The sequence below is a fragment of the Apteryx rowi genome, unplaced genomic scaffold (genome assembly GCF_003343035.1).
Source record: "Apteryx rowi isolate R43461 unplaced genomic scaffold, aptRow1 scaffold_188, whole genome shotgun sequence".
Taxonomy (NCBI): domain Eukaryota; kingdom Metazoa; phylum Chordata; class Aves; order Apterygiformes; family Apterygidae; genus Apteryx; species Apteryx rowi.
This window is the reverse complement of record NW_020448174.1, coordinates 313,526-337,580: the sequence shown is the minus strand read 5'-3', so window position 1 is coordinate 337,580 and position 24,055 is coordinate 313,526. Positions and strand designations below refer to the sequence as shown.

The following is a 24,055-nucleotide window of genomic DNA, read 5'->3' as shown; positions in this document are numbered from 1 at the left end:
TTTTTTTCCTTCCTGACAACATTTTTTTGACTCTTGAGAGAATTAATATGAAAATTTCCAACATATTAGAGGTAAGTATCTGTGTATGATTCATGTTTGCTTCTAATGTGGTTAAATTTGCATAGAAGAGAAAAAAATAATCCAAATGTTGTGAGAGTTGTAATAAATACAACCAACCAATTTTGCAAATGTAAACTACTTCTATTCTCTGCAACTGCCTTCTAATAAATCCCATAACATTTACACATCTGCAGCAGTTATTTGCCTAATGCATAGTATATATATACACATACACTATAAAATACAAAAGTCATCTTTAAAAGAGAGGCATAATATGATTAGAAATGCATAATAATCCCCAAACTGTGACAATCATCTTAGTATTTAAGAGCAGGTATGGAAGTTAATTTATTCTTAAGATTTCACATGGAAGAAACAACAGCTTCATTTGGTATTAACACTTAATAAAGATGGAGTTCTTTTATGAGTTCCCAAAAGAAATATTCCAAATCTATATTCAAATAGGAATATTTACCACATATATCTGACATCTGTCTATTTTAGTGCTTCACTAAACATCTAGTATCTTTCCAAACTGAAGTATCTCAGAAATATCAATTCAAAATTTAAGGACCTCATATAAGAAGCTCAATAATAAAGAGCTAAGTCATTTTGGCCATTGGCCTGCACTGGCTTCAGTGTCTTTCTGATCCCAAAATCCCTTTTCTTAATTCAACACTAAACACTATTAAGCTGGAGATTCCAAGCTCCTTATGCTAATCAATAACAGCTCCACTGAGGCTGGAGCTACTCCAGATACTGCTGTATTTGAAATCAGTATCTAACCTGGGTTATTGGGAATGAAACCTCAGACATTTCTACATACTATGCAGGATGACTTAGGTTGTGGTATGTTATTGACTGATGAAGAATGTCCTGGTAGCTGTAAAAATAATCATAAAAAAAACCCACACATCCATGAGCTGTTTTTTGGAAAAATGTCTGGCTATTCCCTAGCATAATGTAGCCACACTGTGTTGATTCCCTGTGCTTAGAGCCTTGAAGAACATAGAGGCAGAGGTCAACACATTATCCAGTGCCATTACATTGCATTTTAACTGCACTGTGAGGAGTTACGGGATACTTCAGCCTTGTTCTTGACCTCCAGACTGTGTATGAGTTCATCTATTTGGTTTGTTGTTACAGATACCCAATACCATCAGAAAAATGAAAGTGATGTCTTTTTTTTTAGGCAAATAATTACAAACACTTAAATCTCTGGCATCTTAACACAACAGTTAACTCTCTCTGACTAACTCACTCTATGACTAACAATATAGGCACATGCCGAAACAGACCAACCACCAAGTAAAAGTCCACACATTTTGACAATCTAGAGAAGGGTAAATGCACTTTCCAAGATTCACACACAAACCAGCTTCTCTGTTGGTAAAAGTGCTGATGAAACAGCTCCTGAAAGAAATCGAAGGAGGAAAGAAATACTGAGCAGGAAAGAAAATATATCTGTAATTATCCAATTTGCAGACAAAGCCTAGACGTCCCCACCTCCACTTTCACTTGTCCTTTGTAAAGCAACATAACGCGGTACCAGCTACAAGAGGACTTCCCCCTCCTCACAGCAGCCCTGCGGCAGACAGCCTAGCACGAAGACTGTATTAACAGCAGAGCAAGCAGGAGGTACAGGTCAAAGGAAAGGTTGCAGCATGCTGAATGAACTTCACAGACTAACTGCAAAGCTATAGCATATGGCAAAAGCTGCTGTAATTTAGCCCTTCCAAACTATCTAGATTACATGGGGAACCACCAGCTCATGAAGCAGCTCAGAACTGAGAAATATAAGCATCACTTTGGAAGTCAAAAGCGAGGATAATCAGTTGCCTTAATTTGTCTAACATCTAATCAGGAAAAGGGCAAAATTATGAATACCAGGAAATTCTCTCAAAATGCAAATTCTGCTAGAAGCTGTTTTTTGGAAAAGAATGTTTTAATGTGTATTACACTATAAATATAAATTTTAGAGGGATGCAAGTCCATGATTATTTTGAAAGTTTTTAGTTAATCTTTTATTTTCTTACACAGCTAGCAATAGATACATAATCTTTGTATAGAATCAGACAAAACCAACATTACACTAAAAGCTGAGTGAGGATTCATAAGCATCTGTTGATATAAATAACTGTACAACATTCTTCACAGCTTAAAATTACCCTCTTGATGTTGGTAATTGCAACACTAACATAAATACTAACCCAGTAATGTTCCAGTAAGGTTTCCAATTCCTCTTTCTTTTTAACAGAGCTCCTGTTTCCCTGTTCTAGCTTAGGAACAATTTGTCCTAAGAGGGCAATCTTAAGCAGGACACTGTCAATGCCATTGAGCTGGCTGCTGGATTCACCAATCCATCATTTTGATTCTTAAAGTCTTTTCGATCCTGTGATTAAGGTTTGGCATAATGATGAACAACCATGTTTCACTAGATATAAGAAAATTCCAGTGAATTTCTGTGCAGAAGGCTTGGGGCGGGGAGGGGAGTTACCTTTCTAGTCTGTGCTTTATGTGTTGAAGTTTATGGCAGCCAATTGTTTCCCAAAACCTTCCTGTGAAGTGGCAAAGCCCACACACATCAGTGAATTGTATTACTGGGTATTGAACCAAACCTATCAAAGTATTCATGTCAAATTTGGTAATCAGTCTAAAAGAGTAGCCTTAAAATTGAAAGATGTGAAATGTATTATAAAATATATTCCTTGCAAACCATGGTAAATTAACCCTTTGAAAATTTTGCCCATTTTGTTTCCATAAGCAATTCCCTGCTTATATATTCATGTTTATATTTATGTTAGTACATATTCTTGTTTATATTTAACAGGAAACCACTCTATATCCCTGGAGATTTAGTTACACATACTTACATTCTCCCCATTGATTAAGCAGTGAGTGTTCTGTAGGGGACAAAATGCATCGAACATAGCCCCCTTAACAGATTCCAAAAGAAATATTCAGCATTTTCCAGAGCTAGTACCAATGCCACTTTTCCATATATTAACACAAAATAGATGTGAAAAATGATATATACTTCCAGTGAAAAATATTTGCAGTAAGACTACAGAACATATAGATTTAAAGCACTTTCTTCTGCAGCATTTTACAAATAGTTTTATGTTTCTTTGAAAAAGGTGCAGACAATTGAATAGATCAAAGTCTTTCCTATGTCAAAAGAATAATTACAGCATAAATTATAGCTGTCTCATGAATACTCCTGTATGTTGAAAAGACACAACTAAAGACATCAACTTCCATATATATTTAATTTTATTTCACATAAAAACGCATTCACTGCACTCAAACTGAAAAAAAAAGTTTGTATCACTTGAAGAAATGAATAAAAAACAATAGATTAGTGTAAAAACACAGGAGAAAAGGTAAAATTGGTGTTCTGATTCATCTCTCTTTTCATAACTAAAAATAAAACCAAGAAACATTTAGTGGAACTGAAAGGCATTATACTTAATTACAAAATTAACTTGAACTAATTATCACAGCTTTCAATGAGAGCAGGAGCTTAGCAGGATTTTCAAGAGATTAGGCATTTACGTAGATAATGAAATCATTCAGGATTTAAGCCAGACATTAATGGCAGGTAAGGAAGAAATATCTCTTTATGTAAACCATTTAATATGTGTCCATGACAGGATTTCTTATACCTTCCATTTAGCAAGTGGGCCTGACCAGACGCAAAAAACAGAGGACTTTGCTAGACCATTTGATAGGTAAAGCAGTTCTCATTTTTTCAATAATTTTGCTCATCATTTTTGCTATTTTGTTCTTTGCTAAGAACAAAAGCTACTAAAGAGTTTTGTGAATGCTATAGGAATATTTTATTTTATATTACCTTTATTGCTTCAAAAGAGCTGAGAATGGAATAGTCACTGATCCAAGACATTTTTTTCTTACATACAAGTGGCCACTGCAACACTTATGGCATATGTCCCATCAAAATGGGAAATCATTTAATTGAGAATGCAGAGCTAAAACTACCTGTGGACAGATTAAAGTAGTTACAAATAATGATGCTGCAGGTACAGACACCAAAACTCATTCCACACGTTAGCTTGGATCTAGCCAGTTTTCTTTGCTCAAGATGCAGCATAATGTTGAGGCAGTCACGTAATTTCCACAGCCAATACAAGTCTGCAGTCAGATGCATCATTTCCATATAGCATCGTGCTTTGAACTGATAAGCCCTGCTGGATGCAAGCTGATGCCATGCAGATCGAAGATTCAGGAGTCCTAAAGCTCAGAGAGCTACTTTTCCAAACTCATGCCAAAATGTCCTCTAGCAAAAACACAGAGTGGCCAAATAGCTATTGCAAATTATAGTTGCAGCATCCAATAGGAACTGCTGTATCAAAAGTGCAGTTCTGCGTTGCAAACGCTCTTCTCACCATCCCCCAATCTTTCTTGACCAGTATGGAGAAAGAAAGGGAAGCTGCCTACTTTGCATCATTGCATCTGAAAAGTTCCCTCTGCTGGTCGATTTTGAACTAATTGGAGAATAGTTAATATGGAGATAAAGGAAAAAGGCTGCAGTCCTCAAGACAGAAAGCAACGAGGTCTTGCAAGGGTTCTAGCTCCAGGAAGTGGGGGGGGGGGGGGGGAAGAGATGAGAACTCAAAAATATTATAAAGAAAGAAGGGGCAGGGTCTGGTTATACAGGTAAAGAGATGTTTATTCCGATTCTAGTGTCTCTGCCACTTAAACCATTCAACTCCCTTTGTTTACCTGGAATAAGACATTCAACAGATGAGTAGGTGACTTAACTAGCTGCTCCTACTGGTATCTGCATATATCATTATATATTTCCTTTAGACTGTAAGAATTTTACAAATCTACAGCTCTTCAAGCAAGCATCCTGCGAAGACCCATAAGCACCATCAATGACAAGGGTGCATAGAAGTTAACACATATGCTTACAGCAAAGGTCTAAAACAATTTTATAATGCCTATAATGATAATAACTGGAGATAGTTACTCAGGAAATGATTTAAGGTCACCACACTACAGAAGGGTTTTAGAATTGCACAAACAGCAGATACTTCATATTATCGATATTTTTTTTTTTGTCAGTTGTTTATACGAATGGTTGATATCGCAGCCTTTATTTCCTGAGTTCCATTGTATGGCTCAGGAATCCACACAAGTTTTTACTGACCCTAAGGGCAACAATGAACAAAAATGTATACACAAGCAGGAAACTCTACAAAAAAATCTCCACTTAAATGGGCTACAAAACTAATAACTCACAAAACACACACATCCTCTTTATGAAGAAGAGTTTAAGAACCAAGAATTTCATCACTAATCTTGGAATAAAAACACAGTATTATAAAAATATTCAGTGTATTACAAAAGATTCCTACATTCTAAATTTAGGGAATGAAAAAGCTTCAAAAAAAAAAAGCTGCAAGAATCATTTACAAGAAAACTTGCATTCTAGAGACAGACTAAAGAAACTCAATTTATTTTACTTATTTACAGAGAAAGTTACCAATATCATAGCCTATAAATGTGTGAATTAATAGAACACATCTAATATCAGTGGGTCCTAAACTAGCAGTATGGACATAAGAAACAATTCCAGGAAGTTAAATCTTGATAATTTTAAACTGGATGCACATGGAAAAATAAAACATTGTGAATAACTAATTATTAGGACAATTCTTCTATGGATGTGATAGATGTTCCCTCAAAGTATCCAATTCTTATAATGGCCAACTGAAAGATGAGTATATTTTTTTCAAATGAAGGAAAAAGACAGAAGCTTATACCAGTTGGCTTGTCAAAGAGCACTAACCAAGAATTATTTTCATCAACAAAAATATTTCACAGAACGTCAGATTTCTTTGGAAATTTCTAATTGTAGTTGAACACTTTAAGGATCCTCAAATTTTTCCAAAGCCAGAAACTCTTAAATGGTGCAATGTCAGTACCTCATTAGTGAGTGCTATTGCCTTTGCTGACTCTGGCTCTCTTTTGCCTCAGAAGTACTTTTCGCATGATAAACTGTGATAGCTCAGCAGTAGGGCTCACAATGTTCATTGAGATAGTCGTCTGAAACGTAAAGAATGTATGTGAGAAGTCTTCCAGTCTACAAAGTCAGCACACGAGATGGAGTTTCTAATCAAAATGCTAGTATTCAACCACACTGTACAGTTTTGCCAAAAGCTTCATTTTGCGGACAGAAGTTAAGAAGAAAGTAGTTTAATTTTGCTTAAACTATCATAATATCTGGCCCTAATATCTATGAGTACAATTTTGGAAGCTATTACAAGTTTCTTGCTGGATTTGGATCACATCACATGTACACGTTAAACAGTATTTCTAATATGCTTCTAATTACAGCTAATCTGAATGTGCTGAAAGTAGGAAATAGAGGAGGAGGTATACACAGATGTAAATCAGGACCTAAGGGTACAATAGTTGCAGTGCTGGTCCAGACAGCTCTTGAAACTATACCCTTTGGTGTCTTTAGTTAGTTGATATGAAAATCCCCCTCCCCATTAACAGCAACCTGACACTACTGGGGCCCAGAATGAGGATTAAATGTGGATTGTATATCCAAAGCCTATGCACTGGTGACTCTTCAAGTCCTAATGGAGTATTATCATTGGAGCAGCTTGGAAAATTTGACTCATACATGATTTTGAAACAGAAGTTAAGAGAATTGTATTTTACATCATTTACCATTTTGTTTGTTTTTCCTTGTTTAGGCACAGGCATCTGAAGACCATTCAAACTAGAATTCCACCAGAGCCCTGCTCAACCCTGCAAGCTAGGATGAGGGCTGAGGTTAGGATAGAGAGAAGCTCAGTGAGCATTTGAAACTGGGACTTTTTGTCATTCTCATTAAGGTCAAACTTCAGCCCAGCCCTAACCAAACTATCAAGCTTTCCCAAAGAGGAAGGGACTGGAGCAGAAACAAAGGTAAAAAGAAGAAACAACTGATTCCAGGGGAATATAAAAACAAAAAAACAAAACAAACAAAATGAAACAAAAAAAGAAAGCAGTGCAAGAGTTAAGGGCACGAAAAAAAAACCCACATATCACAAGGGCACTAGAAGGGGACACTGAGCAGTGCACCCTGACAACATCCACCAATTCCAAAAGGCAAAAAGGCATCTAGGGATCCAGTGGATAACACCCAGTGGGGTACTCTGCTCATAAATGTGAGCAGCCAAGGTATCAGAAGCAGAACCCACTGCTGTCAGGATCCCTCTTGCCTCTCACTGAGCTTCCGCTTCCTGATGGTGTGGATGGTGAAGGTCAGGAGGAGGTTAACAAGGAAGACTTGCAACTTGGTGGGGCATCAGATGGGGAAGGATTAAATGAAGAGGCCTATGGAGAAGTAAAGCCAGAGACTCAGCAAAAGATTCTGAAAGAGCCATAAATGGGAGAACTACCTGGTTCACTCAGTGAAAACATGCACCAGGGTCTCTTTCTTACCACAGAAGGAGCAAGTACCAGGCAATCCCATGAACTGTACCAGGAGGATGTTGTGCCCACTGCTCCACAGTGCTGCCATAAAGAATCAACAGTTTTTTGGAGGAAGACAGACATATAGAAGTGAACTTGAACCTATTTGTCTCAGCTGGTTGCAACAGTTCTGAAACACTTCACCGTGTACGAAGAATGTCCACATTTTTTTGCTGGGTTGGTTTTAATCCCTGATCTGATCCTTAATATGGCCATACGGTAACTGCTGACAGAGCAAAGGAGGGTGACGGATGGGGATAGAAATAAGCAGCTTAAAGGTCATTTCTTTTGGCAGCAGTGCCATTTATGCCAGCCTAATGTGACCATGAAATTAGTGTGTGATACCTAAAATTAGACATTGTAAATAACATCAACCTCCATCCCTCCTATAGCTTAACATGATTGATAATAGATGCTTCCTAAGACTAGGTCACTAGCTGAATTTCAGTGCTTCAATCATCTAGCAATCATCTGRTAAATACTAAGCAATGTCTGTGAAATGAATTGGTAGTCTGCTTTCTCACAGACATTCTTTTCAAACTAAAAACAAAAAATGAGAGATTTTTAAGGAAAACAATGTCACATCGATATATTATACCTTTCTCATAAAGTTGGCAGAACTCATTCCTTATGCAGTAACAGAATCCACCTCTGTCATTGATAGCTCCTTCTCTAATTGGCTTTCATAGTGCTGAAAAAAACCACAGTAATTTGAGTCATGCAGATATTTACTTTTTTTTTTTTTACAGAAAATGTAAAAAACTTTCAGTAATCTGTAAAAAGTTAAGCATTTTTAAATGAATACTAAAGTGAATTGGTTAGCCAATAGAGGAATTTGAGAGAAAAAATTTATTTCTCTATACAAATAAGAAATGAAAATCTGGGGAGCTGGGACCTGAGACCACAAGGAATAGAAAAGTTAAAAGCATGCAGTAGTATATGAACAGAAATGAATTTTATGCTAAGGGATATCTTAACTTAGCTTGATTGCTGAGTGTCTCCTAGACTAAATTTCCTCTATAGGAGGAAGGGAAGCATGCAAAATCAAATGGACAATTAATATTGGAAAATGAGATAAATGCAATATCTGCATCAAGAAGGAAAACAGAACGTATGCAGAAGTCTGAGGATTCTTCCCAGACTCTGAAGTATTTCAGCCTGAGATAACTGCAAATGAAGCCATGAGTTTACTGTAATAGAACATAAGAAGTGAACATGGAAAAAACCAGACCATCAAAAAACAGACCAACAAAAAGACTGTCATAAGATATGTACAGAGTATTATTAGAAAACAGTGCTAACTGAAATTCTTTACAGTTTAAGAACTTCTTTTCATAGTACTCCTTACTATATCCTCATACTAACTTCATCTTTGTATTAGTCCTGTCAGAGACCCCACAGCTTCCTATCTGCTGGCCTACGTCTTTAATATATTTTCCCCTCTATTCTATGCATAATTTCAAATGTATTCTAAAGATCACAGAGAGAATTGATAATCAAAACCAGAACTGGAGAATAAACACATGCAGTGCTATCAAGGGAAAAATACAAATACTGTCTTGCAATCATCTAGTAAGAAAAGAGTTAAGGAGAGCAAAAGATGAAAAAGCCTAGTTCTCAAGACTAACTACCATTCACACATCCACTCCAAACAAATTATGTCAAAAAGCATTCAGAGGCAAGTAACACAATCAAACTTCATTTTTTCTTAGTAGCATTGGAAGAATTTTTCCCTGCAGTAGGAGCAACGCTTTCCAAGATATAAGTAGCAATACTGTCCAAAATACTGCATTAAAGTTTTATGCATTCAAACTTCTGCTTTACCTAATGAATATCCATTTACTTTGATAGAACTACATAAGCAATAAGGTACTCTTCCAAAACAATAAGGACATCACAGTTTGGCTTTTGGTATTATCACATGATAATAAACTAAGGAGTTCTCTGCTACATAAACAGATCAAAGGAACAGGAAAGCTGGCTTCAGATATTTTAGGAAAATTTGAATCCAGCTTTCCTATTAAAATTCATACAATTTGTCATATATAAGTTAAAACAAAGACTGAATATGAAATATTACTTGAAATACTGTATCTCGTATCTCTCTTTCATACAAAGGTACTCATTGAAAATAGCGGAAATTTAACTGCCCTGAGTTCCTAAGTTACAACAGCTGGAAGCATTTATATTTTTTTAATCTCTTCTTCAGTAACAAAGTTAAATTCTGCTTGCAGCTGTTCAAGACAAAAGTATTTTGGAATGGTTTGTGCTCCTTGGATCCTGCATACTGTGAGGGAATGCCAGAGCAAGACTGGAGTATTTTTACAAACTGTCCTGATTTTAAAGTAATATAGATAAATATTTTTTAATTAACAGTACACAAATTTCCTCAAGATAAATGACAATGTGTCTTTTTGACTAGCACCAATAGCATAAGCCTGTGCTAGTTTGTGGCTTAGCGGAGCAGAAATTACTAATCAGGCCAGACTGTAACAGCTTTTGGATGTAAACAAATCTGTATTTTAAAATGCAATGAATTTTTAGGAACAAAAAGACATATGAATGCTTCCCTTTTTGTTGCCTTTTCTTTTAAAAAAATGTATGCAGATGTTCTTCTGAATCGCTAAAATTAACCAAATGAGCAACTGCCCCTTTCTAATGAATAGTGTAAATAAGTGAAACTATTTTTCAATAAATATTATTAAATTTTGCTCTTTTCTGTACTGGATTATCAGACATCCACTGTCCCAGTTAGAGTTACTAGATGCACTAGATTTATGGAGCAAAATTAAATGAACCATAAAGGATATGTAGAGTAGGCCTGACATGCTGCCTGCACCTTAGAATTATAGCACATATTCTCTAATCTGCACATATGCAATAAATCTAATATGTTCAGAAGATCTCAGAGTTACTGAGCACGCATGAGCCATCTGGGCATCCTGGAAAGGATGGGACCTTTAATTCCAGTCACAGAAGCGACTTTTATCTAACTGCAACAAAAGATGCACAACTTTCTCATTTTGGTTTTTGTCTTGCACCAAAAAAAAAAAAATAATAATAATTATCATCTCAGGCAACAATTCTGCACTGAAGTTTTAAATAACTATGATAACTACTTAGGTTTTGTTCCCACACTTTGTTCTGTCCCATTAAATTTTTTAAACATAGTTAATCTTAACTCAGCCCCTCTTATTCGTAACCTTGAAGCCAAAGATCATGTACAAAAAGCTATCTACAAGTATCCCATCCCCTAACCTAGTACAGACTATATGCAATTTCTTCTAGAAAATATGTCAAAACACTCTATCAAAATCTGCTAAGTATAACCATAATAAATTCCATCACATATGAATACTCAGGACCGTTACGAAATAAGCTTGATTTCTTTGGTCCATTCATTAAGTTTCTGTATGTCAGTGAACCACAGAATTCCAGTAGCTATTTCTGCATTTACATTACTCAGCACACTAAAATAAAACTATCTAGCTTAACTGCAAAACATTAACAGGAACAGATTTTCATTATATTAGAAATTTCTTGCAAACAATGTACAAACTTTTTTGGAACACATTTCCAATTCTGACAGATTAATCAGGTTCTAATTTAATCTGCTATTGCTATAAACAATATTAACTGGGAAGCACTAAAAAAAMCCACAGAAACTAACCGCTACATTATATGGAATACTTTACCAAAAGCAAATGAAAAATTCTCATACAAATATTTCCCACAGTTTTGAACATGAAATCCTAACTGATGAGAATCCTGATAAACCTTAAAAATATGGTTCATTACTACCTGCAAAAAAGCAGGAAGAATAAATAGGTCCTACTAGAAAATGCTTCATCAGCTGCCCAAGATAAAGCACACATGAGTTTGTCTGACATCAAAGGATATAGCTTTTCATTTTCATCAATAAAGCAAGGTACATCTGTAAGTCAAGAGTTGTTGACAGAAGAGAAAAATCCTACAGCCATTCGAGAGAGAGAGAGAGAGAGAGAGAGAGAACTGAGACTTGTTTTTCACTGTAAAATATTTTTATAAAATACTTGTTGCTTCTGAAGTCTCCTCTTTGTTCACCTCTAAAAATTAGCAGATATATTAGCATATTTACTAAACAGTGCATATTTACTAAAGTTTATATTTACTACATAAACTCTATATAATCTTTCTCAATGTTAGACACTGATGAGAAATTTCAAGTTATAATTCAATTCTGAGAACACATAATGGGGTATATTATATAGTATATAAGTTAGCATATGATATATTTTACTTTCACACCTGAGCAATTCTTATTGTTTTCCTATTATCTAGCCTTTACAAATAAAGAAATATGCTGTAAACATACTGATGCATTAGCTTTGAAAATTAACAGAACTTACACAGGAAATTTGCTCACTGGTGTTATTTCTTCAAAGTGAGGTGTGATGACAATGAGATGAGGTGTGAAAACAAATGGCTTTAACTCTTCATGTTCTGCTAAAACAGCAAATGATGGAGATGAGTCCAAAAGGTCCTAGAAATTGGATTCGGTCATTTCATGTTTTATAACAAATCCTTGCAGAATAGTCATTAAATATTTTGAATCTGGAAAAGTAAACTAAGGAACCTACGGGGAATTCCATTAAACCCTTCTGAAAAATCCCACTATACTTGAAACATTTTCACAATGCCAACTTAACTGAATCTCTAAGAAAATAGTACAATGCATGTGATAAATGCATGCAATAAAATTCCTATCAAATGCAACATGGGAAAGATCAGGAATTTTTATGACCTTTTATTTTTATGACATTTCTCATCATTTAAGTACCTTCTTTTTTTCCCACAGATATCTGAAATACTGTCAAAGATACAGTTACCATTGTCTTCTCCCTCAAACTTAATCTCTTTTTCAGATTCTTGTGCTAATCCTATTTTATCCTTGTCGTCTTTATTCTCCATCAGTCCTCTTGGAACACAATAGAAAATATTTATACATTGTTATGAGAAATACCCACTATAAATTGGAATTTTCCTATACTTAGCAAGCACAATAAGGGTTGTGGGTGCCTAAAAGATATCAATAATGTTACAAAACGCAGGTCAGTTGTTTTCTCCTCTTTTCCAATTTGCAGAATTAGATAGAAGGGCAAAGGATAGGAGGGATTTAAATAAGGTAAAATATTCTTCAACTTTATGCTTTCCAAAAGGCTTCATAGCCAACAACACATTTTAGTTTCTTCAAATCAGTTCATTACAATAAAATAATTATGGAATTACTCAATTCATTCGCAATTAGGAAAATTCTACTGCCTGAGAGAAATTTTAAGTCCTGTCTAAATTTAGCAAATTAACTAAACGTTAAGAAAGCTAAAAAAAAATGTGACTAAGAATAGTATCAGTAAACTACCACCATCAAATATATACTTCTAATATCATTTTATATTAAAAAAAATCAGAAGAGATTGTATTAGTTGAGCTATAAACATCTAAACGATATGCCATGTGCCTAGCAAAGAAGTAGAGCCACCATGATGTGTGCAAGATTCCTTGAGAGTTTAGATTGTCAACCCATATTTAAATTCAACTGGACTACCTACTTGGCTCCAGCATACCCAGGTATATTTTCAAAAAAGTTTAAAATATATAAAAGAATATCCATATTTATTAAATATATTCTTGACCATGGAAAAAGCACCTGTTTTATAAGTAGATCAAACTATCATCCAGGACATGGATGATCTGCTAAATAAGATGACGCTCTTCTTGTTTAACTACCCAGTTCTTCATTGTTCAAATATTTGGTTCTTAAGTGAAATTTAATGTTTTTCATTTTAAGCACTAATTTTAGTATTCATAAGAATGCAATCTTTATTTCTAGTTACTTTTTACAGTTCACTTAAAATACTGTTTGTAAACCTATGTGCAAGTAATCTTAAACTTGTTATTTGAATACAGTAACAAAGACACTTTACAGTAACACTGAAATATTATGCTCACATACTTTTGAAGCCATAATTTTACAGATGTACTTATATACCCTTACTACATTACTCTACATTTAATTTTTATTTGCTTTCAGGCTTTCAGGATACCATGCATTATAGATGTATCCTTTTGCTCTTGTGCATCAAACAACCTCTTAAAATCTCTTCAGTAAATATATATAACAAGTGATTCTAATTAATTTTATCTTTTGACTGCTTTGGATAACAAAAGGCAAAAAAATTTACAAGAACAAGAAAGTACAGGAATCCTTCGCCATGTATTTCTTTTTGCCCACTAGTTTCTGTATAAACACTTACTCACAAAATCACACAAGCCATATATTTTAGAATGGTTCTGAAATGGATCCAAACATTCCTTTTGCTTTTCATTCATAATTTGATGAACAAATACCCCTTTTTATGACATAAATTATAGTTAAAAAAAGTAACTTTGAGTGATTTACTTCCTTTTCATTAGACATAAACAAAGATTCCTAAGATAGCCATGATACTGTACACTGATTGCAAAAGGATACCTATGAAGGCATTTTCCTAAATTACTTGTTAATCCCTAAGATTTACAAAGATTCTCCAGTCTGTTACATATGACAAAATGAAGGTACATATTAATCTAAGACTAAATTCTGCTCTGAAGGATCTTGGACTATCCAAAAATTTTGTACCATTATATTAGATAATTACCTTATTATCTCAAGTTAATTCTAGAGGAAGTAAACATGCCGAAAAATAGGCAATAAAGTAAACTTTAATAGTCCTGTTTACCAATACAGAAAGAACAAGGCATAAATCATATGCTGTGGAGTTCCTTTCCATTCATTCTGATGACAAATAAGAGGCAGATTCAATTTTTAATCTTTCTTTCTGAAAAGGGAAAAAAATAACTATACTAAAACCCTCCATTTTTTTATTCCACAAAAACTCAATTAGACTATTCGTGTTTAAAGTTAACCATAACTAGGAATGAAGTCTTAGTCTATCTTAAAAAAAATATATATATATATATATATGCACACAGACCCACAGAAAAAAAAAATTAGGGGTAAGAAGTCAACATTCCCCAAATACTGGACAGCTAGGTTTGGTTTATTTTTAATTTTTCCTATATTAGGTTTATAATGAGGTCACTGTAAGTGTTCTATTTATTTACAGTCCTAGGACAAAAGCAATTTATAATTTCATACAGATCTGAAGAACTGATTTGAATGAGATAGCTTAGCTGACTTAGTAGCTCTTCTATTTAACTGTTGAGTTCTTGAAATTATCGGGTGAATGCCATCTGCTCTTGCATGTGGGTACTTTATATTGTGTTCTCTATTCCTTCTATTGACACTTCAGTTTTGTAGAGCTTATCTAATATAACCCAATAAAAAAAGGAAGGAACAACTCTGAGTAAAGCTTACTAAGTTATCATAAATTAGCATCATTATTTTACTGAACATGATGTGCCATTTTTCACCACTATGACTGCTGTTCTACAAAAGAGCATTACGTTTCTACAAGGCACGGCTAAAAAAATGGGTTCCTTCAAAATATCACTTACCCATCTAATTGGTAGCTCCTTGGGAGAAAAATGACAAGTGTACAACAGCAAGTATTTTTCACACACGTATACAATGAATTTCAGTTCACTGTGAGGATTTTGTGTGTCAGCACAACATAATAAAGGGCAATACTTGGTTCTCATATTGCAAAGACCCAAGTTTCTATTTATGTGCTTTCTTCTATACTTTCAAATATACAAGCTTTAAGAATGAAGAAAAAAAGCAGATTAACATATTTTGTGTGGAAAGTGGACTTAGAGAAGTATTTATAAAACAGTTCCTATTAAGTAATGAGGTGCTTTAGAGACTAATTTTCTAAGAAAGACTATTCATGTGATTTTTGTACTAAGCAAATGATAACATTAMAAATTAAAAAGAGCAAATAAATTTTAAAAAATTTAAATGAGCATTTTTCTTTATCCGAGTAGTCTGTACTTAGCGGCACAAGCACCACATTCATTGTCAGTTCTGATACTATTCAGGAGCAACCTTGCAGTTATGCAATACTATATTTTTAATATTTTTGTTAGAATACTCTATTAACACATCAATACGTGAAGCTGGAACGTTAGTTCACAGTAGCTGCAAGTTTGTTGAGATACGTCATTTGAAAGTACATTTGGCTTCTTGGTATGCATATGCTGAGCCACCTCCTTAGAGCTACTCTTGCATCTGCTCTGTTGAGAACRCTCGCAACACACGCAGCAGCCCCACTCAGACCGGAGCCAGGGGGACTGCTGCGGTGAGAACGAAACTCAGACCTACAGAGCCGGCTCTCCACGCCCAGATCCACAGAAGGCACTGGATTTAAGCCCAGAAGGAGAAAATGTGGTTTTGGAGAAAGGGAATGGAAAGAACAATCATTTACAATGCATGCATTGTAAAGTAAAGAAATTAAACCCCAAAGCTATTGTAGAAGTAAAACATTAAAGAACATTTAAAAGACGTAGAAATACATTTTCCAATCCTTTAAATTTTTCCTCTCAAATACAAATAAAACTAAACGATGTTATCCCCTAAAAATTAAAAAACACTAGTTTTGTTAAGTAAAATTAAGGTACACAAAGTTCACCCATTTACAACTCCACAAAAACAGTGTGCCAAAAGTATAAAACAGTACAAAGCATCTTGAGTGGCTGGCATGGGCAAAGCAAAATTTATACAGGCATACAAACAATCCCATGGTGAAAAAATGTTAATTTGCCTGCAATGGATACCTGAAATATCTACATATATGTTAAGCCACACACAGACTTGTAACAGGCCAAAAAAAAAAAAAAAGTAAAAATATCCATATTCAGGGTATTACAGATAGAATTCTGTAACATACTTAACAGTATTTTTCTAATTGTCATGAAGAAAGGTATTAGTATATATGATTACTTATTTGTTAACAATAATTTTTTTAGTGTCAGTTCTTGCTTTGTGGCTCTTTTCATACACTTTAGTTTCAGAAGTGTTTCTGTTCACAGAGGTTCTTTTCTAACTAAAGCAAAACAAGTAATTGCATTATTTTCAATAGAAACAGCTAAAAATCCATTCAAAAAACAAAACAAAACACAGAAAAAGTCAAGAACAAAATTTACTTACATTTTCTAAACATCTATTTTTCATGACTTTTTGAGAGGCCTGGAATGTCATGGCAAATCACAGGAATCTTCTAAACTTACTGAGTTTTCAGACTTTGACACACTCAAACATCTCATTGTTGCAAATGTCATTTAAACAACAAATTACAAGTTCAAGACCACCAAAAAATTAATTTGGCAATTTTCACTTTCTCTCTCACTCTATTTCGCAATGCAGCTAATACAGAAAAACAAATATATCAGCTGCACCTAGTATACAAATGGTAAACATACAGTTTTCAAAATACTCCTCTGTTGTGCCAGATATATCGCTGCTTCTTTTAATTTTATTTTTTGGCACAGTCAAAGCGTTACTACTTACGCATAGGAAGGACAATGATCTTTTAGAGATGTTTTTCTAATAAACAACATGAAGATAGATTACAGCCTCTTAAACTGAGCATATTGGAGAATTTATTTCTTCATGCGTATTCAAAACATACTTAAAAGGAACATGCTTTTTAAAATCAAAACAGGAGCCTTAGTAGTTTCTAGGTACCAAGTGCATGTAAATATAAATGCAAACTTCACAATGAATAAAAGGATTTTTAAAAAACTGAAGTTTATGGACATAAGCATGCTCTATTTAAAAAGGTGATATTACATTCACATTAACACAAAATTCAATGCAAAACCAGTAAGTTTTAGAAAAATTACCTCAGCCAAATTTGACTTTTAAATTCAAACTATTTAAAGTTTCCTTTACTTGCACAAAACAGGGGGCCTTCCTCTGTTTAATAACCTAAAAACCACTCTGCTCAACATGACATCAACTATTCTCTATTGTTTTAATACTGCTTATAAAATACTTAGTATGGGGGAGAATAAGACAACTGAAAGGGTGATCAGGCACTAGCTGAAAAGGCACGAACTCTATAAACCATGCCCTACTTTTACTATAATCTGCTAGTTCCCTATTTAAACAAGCATAATCTATCTGAAGTGGCTACATTGAACATGAGTTACATGCATCTGAAATAATTATTTACCTGCAGCATAAAGCAGCACACATCACTGAAACATCTCTGCGGTTTAGTTTCTGTAGTGCAAATTTCAGATTTGAAATATAAATTCACAAATAACTTCCAAATAGGTAAAACTTTACTACACCAAATACTCTTTTAATTAGCAAGGTCAATATAAATCTTAAGTATCTCAAGCATAGTTTTAAAATTTAGGCTTTCCATTACTTAAATACTTTTTATACAAGCTAACTTCAAACAGCTGCAGATACTGAGATTATACTTCTCAAATAATTTCCTACCAAAAATCAAGACTAACGAGACAGAACAATACACATCCTGAAGCCTATTACATTCACTGAACTGATGCTAGGTTAACTTAGGGGGAAGAACACAGATGTAGCTCAACTTTTATAAAAAGTTAAGACAGTATTTTGTTCTGCACTCTGACACTTAAGTTAACTACAATGCATTTAAAAAATTTTTCCCCCCCAGTACCATCTGGTCAACATTATACCTCAATAATTCTAAAAATGCAGGAGTATACTTGCAAATGCCAAATTATTATCCATTTTTCCACAATGATAATGTATATTAAATCACAAGATCCTAAAAGTAGTACTTGGTTTTATACTCTCTCTAAACAAATGCTACTGGCCTCTGTATGTGCATATTCAGGGCTGCCGGAAACAGGAATAAATCAATTTTTAGTCTGTCTGCAGCAGCTGCCACTTCAGAGTAGCACACCTGTGCAACTCAGATGTGCACAATCCTGCTTGTGCGAAGATACAAACTTAACCCATAGAATAAGGAACTCCACACAGGTTATTTCTGTTCATCTTGCTTCAGGGTAGCTCCCTCCTGCATACAGTAAGGGACTCTGCGTTTTCTGGTCACTGCAGATGCGGCTTAAGTTGGAGCAAACCTGAGGTTGAGAATCTCACTTAGAAGTAAGAGCAGTGGTGGTGGGGATGGGAAAGAGAGCAGTATGGGTTTCTCATTTGCAGGAGTGAGAGCATTGACAGAGGTTTGGGGGCATGCCTCCTCGCACACCACCTGGAGCTGCTATCACTACCGATGTGAGTATGAGGAAGTTAAACTCAGGAACCTCTACCTTAAACCATGGGAAGTGCCACTGAGTTCAATGGGACTATTCAATGCAAGCATGGAACAATAAAAATTAATATACTTCTAGCTGACTGGTTAAGTTTTGCTGCACAATAACAGGAAGAGTGTAAATCAGTATTTTTATTTTTATCTACCTTCCTGTAGATTCTATTTTACAAGTTTTTCTATTTGTGGTCTACCAATACACTCACTGTCTTCAGTGAACTATGAAAAACAAGTCAGGGAAAGGTTTCAAGCTTTTTATATAAAGAAAAAAAACTGTATGTGGGATTTACTCTATGTTAACTAGCTGACCAACTACTGTCAAATTTTTGTATTATGGAATATAAATATTATCAAACTATTTATAAGGAAGTAAATATGCAATATTCCTGGTATTTGAGATTTAATATCACTACTTTACAGATTAATTCACACTCTTGATTTTGCATTAGAAGAGAATCAATCTGTTAGTGGTCCATGACTCTTGACAACAGAAGTTAAGACAATTTAGGGAAGAGTCCCAACCATGCAATTTGCTCCCTCTTGTGGCTACAGCTCAAATTTATGTTTCAGAGCATAAGGCAAAGCCTACTTTTCAGTTAAATTTTTCCTGAATTTACATTAGCATTTTATAAATAAAAATAATAAAACGATGTTTTTGCCAAATTGCACTGCTTCAAATTTACAATGACAACATACAACCAGTTATCAAAATAACAAATAACACAAGACTAAAGGTGTGAGCTTTTAGGTTTATTGAAATTACAATACATGAAAGGAAGAGAGATGTTCTTTACAGCAGTTTACTGGTTATTAATATCACGTTCCAATCAGTATTTTTTAATGTTAAATTAAGCAGGAATATTAGCCAGTATCACACTGTACCATTAAAATGAGAGAACACAGCTGTTGCTCAGAAGACTGATTTCAAATTGTTCTTGTTCCAAACACTGCAGAGGTACTTGTTGAAGTCAACTGGTTTATAGCATGCCTCAGCTGTGGCTAGTTGATCTTCCTTTAATTCTAACAGTGTATCTACCACACAAACATCTCAAACCATTCACAGACTGAAATCTCTTCTTTGCAAAACAAAATGGATGCAAGTTCTCTTTTCACAAGAGGAGAACTAGATTCTGCTCTCAGCTGCACTGACGGAAATCCACAACTACTTACATTCAAAAACAAAGCAAGAACTATTACAGATCTATAGGAGCATAGCTATTAACAGAATTTTGCATTTTGCACTTTTCCATTCTCCTTAACATCTCAGAGACTGTTCTTTGATTAGAAAGAATTTGAAGATTGCACAACTTCAAAGAACAATTCAATTAAAAATTTAAGGGCACACCTGACATTTAACAACTATACACAAGATCAAAAAACATGGAAGTTATAGTAAAAAAATCAATATGCAAAATAAAATTAACAGGTATAAGTTATCACATTGCAGTGAAAATCAAGAGGATTAATCCAATATGAAAAGTATATTTGCAAATTTCATGCTTTTCACAAACTATTTCTAATTTAAGTGAGGCATCTCAAAACTACGGTAAGACCCAAAACTCAGGAAAGCACTTATTCCAGGACAGGATTGAAGTAAATCTTTGAGGAAATAAGTAGGACAGAGCAAAGAAGAAGAAGAAGAAGAACTCATAATATTTGCTTAAAATATTTCCTATATATGCTCCATGATTCATGTTATCTGATACAGTATCAAAGAGATTTCAAAAACATGTTATGAATACACAAATTATGATGTTGACAACAGCTGTTTCACTGTAAGTCAGGTGGTTTAAATTTTCAGAGCATGCTTTCAGTACTGCCAGCCATTCTGGCTGTCATCCACTGATGCAAATTCATAGTAGTGTAGGGGAGTGCAGAAGGAATAATCAAACAAACCAAACACTATCACCCAATGAAATTTCAAGGATACTAAAAACAAAAATAAATCAGGTTATTACTGTTTAAGCAAGGAAGATGATTAGCTGTTTTGAATTTGTGTTCCTCACATATCCTTGATTAAGGAGGTGGAGTATTTTGAAACATCTAGTTAGAAAAGAATTTGGCACTGGCTTTAACTGTGAAGGAGATATGATAGCAGCATGGATTAAATAAAGAGTATCCAACACTATACTCAAGTGACAGCAAATCAAGTGACACCATACTTGAGCATAGGCTTTGGGAACATAACATAATTTGAAAGCACACTTAGTGCTACTATCACAAAACTGTGTCTAAATAGTATTGAGTGATAATGAGAACCCAATCTGAACCTAAAGAGTCCTTTGTGACCTGGAGATGAAAAGGTTTACTATGTAGACCAACAACTTTTACTTTTTTCATCAAATAAAGAAAATACAAAATCCCATAAGGAAACTGTACAGGTAACAGAACAGAAATGATTAAAGAATGGTAAATCAAATTGAAAGCAAACTATACAGGTTCTCCAGACCAGGTAAACTCTAAGAAAATATGTTTTAATTACACAAAGCTGCACAATGCAAGGAATGTATTCTATACATACAAAAGGTATCCTGAAAAACAAATCACTGTGAAAATTACCTAGAAGTTAGTGCAATCAAACTGCAAATCAGATTCCATGCAAGTGTAAAGCAAAAAGAACAGGTATAATCTTTCACTGTATAAACAGTAACAATGTAAGCACAGAGGCATTGTATATCTACACAGTACTGACCTAGCCAACACTGAAATACATTTTGGGGGTCTATATTTTAAAACAAGACAAACAAGAAAAGCTACAGTAAAAAGCTACCAAAAAAAAATTATTAGAAGGTTGGAAAGGTTTTGTTTTGTTTTTTTTATAGAGGGATCTGAAAACTGCAATATAGTTAGAAGATTGAAATATGATTTGATTACTACCTAAATACACTGAAATAAGAATCCACCAGGTTCAAAATGACTACTCTTGTAAAGAAAAATAAACAAGAGCAAAAGTACTGAAATACAAACTCGAAATAAAACATTTTTGAGGGTAACTGTGAATAAATATGGGTATAATGGGTAAATCCATGAAAACACTGCTGTGAAACTTCAATAGTTGTATTATAGAAGATGGCTAAGATATGACTAGTCAGCTTGCACAGTGATCACACACAAAATTTGAGGAAAACCCAAGGTATGAGCTGTATTCTACTATTCTCAGATCATAATAATTTTTATACTCAAAATAAAAACTTAAGAAGTTTTCTGCTTTTCTACTCCCATTCATTAGATTCCGCAACAGTAAACTTTTCCACAGTAGTTATGGAAAACATGCAAACAATCATAATTATGACTCCACAGCTATCCCACTAATTGAAATGCTAATTTAATATTCTAAAAACACTGTTTTACTTAACAGATACAAATTCAACAATCTCTTCAGCACACTTTTCTTACAGTGCAGTTACAACACAAATGTCTTCACAGAAGCAGGTCCACCCATTTTCCTACATCTCTTTTCTCTAAGAACAGCAAATGCATGCTATGGCCCACTGCACTGCGTAATGCTTTAGTGTTCTTATGAGCCAAGGGCCAAAATACTATAAAATAGTAGTGCAGAAAGCCATGCGTTGAAATACCATGGAATAACTGTCCCCATTTTATCATTGCAAAAACATGTTCAGGCAGCATGTAAGTGAAGATGAACATGACTGTTCTCACAGAAAGCTTGCTGTGTGCATTTCATTCGTTAAGCTGATCCAACCAAAACACCACCCTGTTTATAACCTGAGCTCTCAGCTCTAAAGCATTAACTAGTGACTTTTCATTCTCATTGCCACTGATTTTGTGAGGTGTTTAGTGAAACATTTCCCAGGTGGATTTGAAAAAAAAAAAGGAGGAGGGGTGGAAAGTGGCAAGACAGAATACTTGGGGACCTATTAGATTTCCTGTGTACTTCCCTGCTGTTTGCAGTTACCAACTGTTCTTACTGAACACTAGTACAAATGAAAAATATGAAATCTAACAATTTAAGTTATTTTTAAATTACTTCTCTTAATTATTTCACCTGATGACTTCTCATCTTGTTTCTAATCAGGATCCATGAAGTGTCTGCATTGAGAAGTAAAGAAGATTTAAAACATGTACACTGAAAAAAGGAACACAATCTCAGAACACATTCAATTCAGCAGAGTAAACAAGAAGTTACATAAGCATTGCTTTAAAGTGTGTAAGAATAAAGGAGCGAAAGGGAAAAAAGGACAAAGAGACTAAAATATGTATTCAGAGAAAAAAGTTATGTTTTTTTTTCCAGTCTGTAACATTTTTAAAGATGAAGAAATAGAAGTCTTAGAGTTAATTGTCTTGACACACAGGAATAAGCTGTTCTGTTTCTTTACTACCAGCACAAGAATTTCAGGCTAAATTGAAGCTGTGTAAGTTACAAGCAGACTTATCAAAAATGTGGTAGAGAACTTCTACTCTGAAATCTAACATTTGCAGCCTCCATTTCATTTAAAGAAATAAACAGTAGCTACAGAAAAAACCTGTAACGAATTCACACCATCCATTCACCAACACACCAAAAGTTATCAACTGCGTAAGTTCTTTAGACCGCAAACATTTGAGGGAGCTTCAAAAACGACTTAAAACACCAGCCTGAAAACGCACACTAGAACTAGCGCTGCACTATTAAGTGACTCGGCAGCGATTACCTCTCCTTCGCCACGCACCTGTCTTCCACTCTAACAAGAAGCAGGGGGAGCCTTCTCATCTATTCATCATTTAAGAGAAAATAAGCGAACAAGGTGCTGCTGCGAGACAGAGGCACCAGACACGGCACAGGAGAGCAACCTGCGGGACAGACCGAGGAGAAAAAGAAAACGCGGGAAAGAAGGGCCGAAGAGGGCCCCCGGGGCATCTTCCGAGGGGAGGCTGCGGACGGGGACGCAGCGTAGCTCTCGGTGTAAGAGGAGACCAGCTCGTCCTCGCCGCCCCGCACGCTTCTCCCTCGCGGCCTCCCGCCAACCTCCGCCCCTCCACCCGGCCACGGCCACGGCGGCAGCGGCGTCACCCAGCGCACCCGGGGCCCGACTGCGCGGCGGAGCCCGGGACGCCGGGGCTGCCTGACGCAAAACCTCCCACCGCGGAGAAGCAAAGCCTTCTCTTTCCACCCACCCAGCGCGGAAGCCGGAGGGAGCTGCGCAACGCCGCTGCCACCGACTCCCGCCATACCGGGGCCCTTCGCGCCCGCAACCACCGCGCATGCGCCACCCCCCCCCCGAAAAATCTGCTTAGCACGCATGCGCCCCAAGGCTTGCCCC

General features: G+C 35.2%; 1 long non-coding RNA gene across 7 annotated transcripts; it reads right to left on the bottom strand.

Annotated features, from left to right (window-relative positions):
- LOC112964195 lies at positions 1–23,901 on the bottom strand. 7 transcript variants are annotated; one of them, XR_003252898.1, is made up of 7 exons: positions 22,801–23,901; positions 11,943–12,076; positions 11,356–11,524; positions 8,153–8,245; positions 7,525–7,596; positions 6,012–6,132; positions 1–1,473 (listed from the first exon to the last, which is right to left on the bottom strand). It is a non-coding gene; the product is annotated as an uncharacterized LOC112964195 (long non-coding RNA). The 7 variants fall into 7 exon arrangements; XR_003252896.1 differs by lacking the exon at positions 1–1,473 and having other exon boundaries at positions 3,212–7,416; XR_003252892.1 differs by lacking the exon at positions 1–1,473 and having other exon boundaries at positions 3,213–6,132.
- Between the last annotated feature and the right edge of the window lie 154 nt (positions 23,902–24,055).